The sequence below is a fragment of the Rhinolophus ferrumequinum genome, chromosome 9, assembly GCF_004115265.2.
Source record: "Rhinolophus ferrumequinum isolate MPI-CBG mRhiFer1 chromosome 9, mRhiFer1_v1.p, whole genome shotgun sequence".
NCBI classification, from domain to species: Eukaryota; Metazoa; Chordata; class Mammalia; order Chiroptera; family Rhinolophidae; genus Rhinolophus; species Rhinolophus ferrumequinum.
Genome location: NC_046292.1, coordinates 85,774,779 through 85,780,564, shown reverse-complemented (window position 1 = coordinate 85,780,564; position 5,786 = coordinate 85,774,779). Strand labels below are relative to the sequence as shown.

At 37.3% G+C, this 5,786-nt stretch overlaps 1 pseudogene; it reads left to right on the top strand.

The window, feature by feature from the left end:
* The first annotated feature begins 4,280 nt into the window (after positions 1 to 4,280).
* LOC117027125 (60S ribosomal protein L6-like) lies at positions 4,281 to 5,088 on the top strand (annotated as a pseudogene).
* The last annotated feature ends 698 nt before the right edge of the window (positions 5,089 to 5,786 follow it).

Here is a 5,786-nt window from a genome sequence, read left to right as displayed (position 1 = left end):
CCAATGAGATTGTTTCCATCATATATTTTTCTTTTTAATTAATATTTCATGACCAGTTAACCAGCAGTCTGTTATCCTTCTAACAAAGTAAAAGGTATTATAACCAATAAAATATATTTATTGCCTTCATTTTAAAGTCTTAATTAAGAACCCATCCCTCGTGAAAATCTTTTTAAGAATAAAATACCATCAGAAATGCACAAGAGGGAAAGAGACCCTTGTATGCTAAAAAGGAAACATATCCTCTCATGGTTATCCCGTTAAATGTGTTTCTTGAACACATTTTTAAATTCATGCAGTAATTAGCTTATTATGGAAGCGACAGAAGTATAAATCTATAACTAAAATACGGATCTGTTATTTGCTCAGCATAGATTTTGTATATAGCGCATGCATGCTCTAGAATCATTCTCAAATTTGAGGAATTCAGAGATTTTTACTTCTGTAAACTCAATGTAAAGATATCATGGAGCTCTAAGTTAGAGTAATTCAGGAACACATTCTAAGCAAAAGAGCTTAGTGCTCTTACATGGGCATAACACGTAGTTCTAAAGCTATGGCTATCATTCTTACTGGACGCTTAAGTTGTGGGTTCCAGGAAGTTGAATCTATGAAGCGTTTGTACTATTTAAGATTCTGTGCAAGACAGCTAGAGAAAGATCACAGTGAATTCATCCGGAGGTGGCTACACATCAAGCAGACCAGAGTAAGTGATCAAATTCTAAACCAAAGTGTTTCCCTTTCCTTTGTGTGTTTCGAGCTCTTGGTTCTTCTACTCATCAGAGAGGATGGGAGGCAATCTGTACACTGTTATCTTCATTAGGGTTGGTCATAGATAATAAAATAATATATTTATAAGTGAAATAGAGGCTTAGAAATATTCCACTTTACTTGATTTTTCATTTGGGGGAAAGAAGGTATAAAGAGTTTAAATGATTTGCTGAAGGCGGCACAGCTAGCTAGTGGCAAAACTGGGACTAGAACTCACCTCCTTCTGTCCTGTGATCATTTTAGAACTGAAGGAAGCAAAATTCCCATTTGATCAATGGACAATAAAAGTCCTGTATAAAGTGCTATTTAACTAACGCTTGCTAGTTTTTAGTCAACTGGGGTAAATCCAAAATGTGTTTGATATACCCCAGTAAACAAAAAGGGTACCTTTTCCATAAATTGGCATTAAAGACATATTTACTTTTAGGCAAGAAGGACTATTTTCTAAGGCATTATGACAATTTCTTTCCCTGAACCTGAATCAATATAAATGGAGGATCTGTTAAAATATTTGAAAAATTTAGGTAATATTCATGAATGATTTTGGCAATAAAATCATTTAATAAATGTTAAATGTCTGGAATTTTAGCCAGATTGTATATGATATTTCTCTTATTCTATCATATTTGCTTTTTGGAATTATAAATTTATAGGAATATACTTTGCAAATATAAAATGCAAGTATAGAATATTAAAGGCCAGTAAACCTTGTTCGAGTATCTTGAAAGGTAAAATTATTTTTCCAGTTGTTTCTGTTTCTATGTATAGAGTAATCAGTGGGCTTATGTTCACTGGCATTTCTATCTTTGTTTCTATCTCTTTAGTGTTTCTATCTTGTTAACTCTAAGCTTAATGAAAAAGCAAAGCAAAATAGCTTCCACTGATAGTGGTAAAAATCTTAAAGCTGAGAAGGAACCACTTGTAGATTCATATTTTTATGATGCAAAATTGGTTTGGGTGAGTATTCAACATAAAAAACAACAAATAATAAACTAAACCCAACATCTCCCAATGGATTTTCTTTTTCTGCAGTCGAATGGTGGAAAGAAGGCGGTAGTGTGCCACCTCGTGGTTGAACGTGGATTGGCCAGGTAGGTCCCCCGAATCCTATTTTACAGAATTTAAAGCCACATTTTCCTTAACTACCAATTCATTCCTCCTAGGACAGATTTATTTTTCTTAGTCTAAAGAGTCTTCATAAGGTACTATTATTATGTTTGAAGATCAGAAACGATTTTAAAATTACTTTAAATAAGTAATCACCTCTAATGTGCTGCTTTAATCATGTATATCTGTGAACATTTGCCATTTGAGTAATATCAATAAATGTCATTTAATTATTCAGATACCACTAACAACTATATATTAAAAGTGATTCCATCTCCAGCTATGGAATTATGAGGGACCATATATTAGGATACTAGAAGTTATTTCATCTCTGTGGACAACCAGTTCACTTTTCAAATAAACATTGATTTTTTTTTGTTTTGTTTAAGTTTATTGGGGTGACACTTGTTAGTAAAGTTACATAGATTTCAGGTGTACAATTCTGTAGTACATCATCTATATCTCACATTGTGTGTTCACCACCCAGAGTCAATTCTCTTTCCGTCACCATATATTTGAACATTGATTTCTATAGCTTGACTTTTAATCAAATGCTCAGCCTCTTCTATATACATTTTATCTATTTGGTAGAGTACAATCAGTAATGATCACAAACTATTACTATACTTATTTAACCTTACCTTTCTCAAGTCTGGATAAGTTTTTATAATCTAGACGATGGCTATGGCCATCATGTGTTTACAGCCGATTGGTTATAGAACTCTAGCCCACAGAATCTATTGTTGTATTGTCCTTGAGCTTGGTATAGGATTTTAAGATTTTCATTCTGCTTTGTGTTGTGCCTCATATATCTGAAACCCTGGCTGAAATTTCATTGGGTAGGGGTTTGGGGGCATCCTAATCAGTAACACTGAAGAAAAATTCCAGAAATGGTAATTTACTTACTGTCGCAGACTTAGGTGTATCTTTTGGTCTTTTTGCAAAGACTACCTTAAAATCAAAGCCAAAAGATTTTTAGACATTGCAGCTGAACCAACCCCATGATATAGTGTTCTGAGGTTCGCCTTATGAAATTGAACTGGAAATCGCATATTCTCCTATTCCCAATCAAATCCTAATTTTGTTCTGTTGGAAATTTTAAAACTTTTTTGAATGTCAAATTGTGTTTTTTTTCTTTAGCTTTGCACAGGCCTTTGGCTAAAAACAATAACACTCTTATTTAACCTTCCCTACCCTTTAGGATCCTTGAGGTTATGGAGGCTTTTAAATAGGTCATAATCACAGATGTTACAGCATACATTTACATTCCATTTCAACAGAAGCAAAGACACTGTTAGATAAAGAGTGAAATACATTAATCTGATTCCTTAAAAATATTAATTGTGAATAATGATCTCTTTTGTGCAGAAATATAAAATAGAAAATATGATTCATTTCTGGTTTTGAAACTTTGATGTTCTTTATTCAGAGATCAATTTATCATGTTTGGTCAAAGAGAAAATATCTTGTTAATCTATCTCCATTTCTAACATAATGACATTAGTGAAATGTCCTATCAAGGGCATAATGTCATGTTATATTATAATAAGTCCTTCCTTCAAAGCCAGATTATTCAACATTGCGAGTGAATGGCACCTACAGTTTTTGGTGCAAACTTCAAAGCAAATATCACAACTCAATCAAGGCTATGAAAGTCACTGTCCAAAGTCATTATTGATTAAAGAAACCATCTTGATTAGGTTATACTCAAGTAAGTCTTGCATCTTTGGTTGACTTCCCAGGAAAAAGTAGGAGGCTGCGTGGTGTAGAGGAAAGGACATTTCACTTGGAGTCTCACTCTGTTGGTAGAAATGTTTGTAGACTTTTGTCTCAAAGATGTTTATTTCTGACTAGATTTCCTAGATTTCCTACATATTAAACTAGTCGTGCAACTAGCTATCTGAAGACACTGAGCAAATCAATTGACACATCTGGGCCTCTTATGGAGCATAACATAGTTTGGTGCCTAAAGTAGTTAGACAGTAATTACAATGACCAGGTTCTGTGGTCCACTTTCAGCTCAAACTTTAAGCAGGAAGAGAGTCTTCTTGACAAAAGGGCTCTCACATGCCCCTCACATTACCAATGCTTCTCATCAAGCTGGTGGGGTCAGAGGGAAGAAGGCCACTCGAGCTACAGGGTGAGGGCTCAGATGGGAGGAGACAGAAAGTAGCAGCCTTACGTAGTCATCTTTCTTAGTAAGCAAAGCAAGCAGCCAACCTCTGAAGAGGGACTCAAATTCCTCTTCAGAAATCAAGTTCTGATCCCAAGGACAGTGCCTAAATGCAAAGTCTAAGAACAATTCTGTGCTTGGCAATAAGTAGCAAGAAGGTCACATTTACAGAAAAGTACTAAGAGATAGAAGAGGATCCAGAACTTCGTTCTCTTTCCCATCCTGCAAGATGGCGGGTGAAAAAGCTGAGAAACGGGACACTAAAGAGAAGAAACCTGAAGCCAAGAAGGCTGATGCTGGTGGCAAGATTAAGAAGGTGAACCTCAAGGCCAAATGCCTAAGAAGGGGAAGCCCCACTGCAGCCGAAACCCTGTCCTGGTCGAAGGAATCAGCAGATATTCCCGATCAGCTATGTATTCCCAAAAGGCCATGTACAAGGGGAAGTACTCAGCAGCTAAATCCAGGATTGAAAAGAAAAAGGAGAAGGTTCTTGCTACTGTTACAAAAGCAGTTGGTGGCTATAAGAATGGTGGCACCCGAGTGGTGAAACTTCACGAAATGCCTAGATACTGAAGATGTGTCTTGAAAGCTGTTGAGCAAGAAACTCTTCAGTCAGCACGTGAGAAAAGTGCGGGCCAGCACCACTCCCGGGACCATTCTGATCATCCTCACTGGGCGCCACAGAGGCCAGAGGGTGGTTTTCCTGAAGCAGCTGAGCAGTGGCTTGCTACCTGTGACTGGACATCTGTCCCTCAATCAAGTTCCTCTGCGTAGAACACACCAGAAATTTGTCATCGCCACCTACACCTAAATTGATATCAGTGGTGTGAAAATCCCCAAACATCTCACTGATGCTTACTTCAAGAAGAAGAAGAAGAAGCTGCGTAAACGCATTCACCAGGAGGGAGAGATCTTCAACACAGAGAAAGAGAAATACGGACTCGCAAATTCTGTCAAAAAACAAAGCTGTTCCTCAGCTCCAGGGCTACCTCCTCTCTGTGTTTCCTTACCCCCAGTACTGCAGAATGAAACCTTAGTTGGAGATAAGGCCATTACAGATATAATTACAGTTGACCCTTGAAAAATACAAGGGTTAGGGGTGCTGAGTGAGCCCTGCATGGTTGAAAATCCATGTGTAACTTTTGACTCCTCTAAAATGTAACTACTAATTAGGCTACTGTTGACTGAAAGCTTTACCAATAATACAAACAGTTGGTTAACACATATTTTGTATGTAACATGTGTTATATACTGCATTCTTATGATAAAGTAGGCTAGAGAAAAAATTGGTATTAAGAAAGTCACAAGGAAAAAAAAGTACATTCACTGTCCTTATTGAAAATAAATCCACGTACAAGTGGACCCGTGCAGTTCAAACCCATGTTGTTCAAGGGAGGGTGCTGATTCAATACGAACACTGTCCTTATATAAAGGGAAACTTTGGACATAGACATGTACTGAGGGAAAACACCCTGTGAACATGAAGGCAGAGATTGGGAGGATATGTGCTACAAGCCACACAATGCAAAGATTGCCCAAATCCACCAGAATCTACGACAGGAGCCAGGAACAGATTCTTCCTTTCAGCTTTCAGAAGGAACCGGGCCTGCTGACACCTTGATCTCAGCCTTCCAGCCTCCAGAACTGTGAGATGACAAACTTCTGTTGTTTCAGCCCCCAGTCTGTGGCGCTGCTATGGCAGCCCTAACACATCTGTACTACAATGTCACAGGTT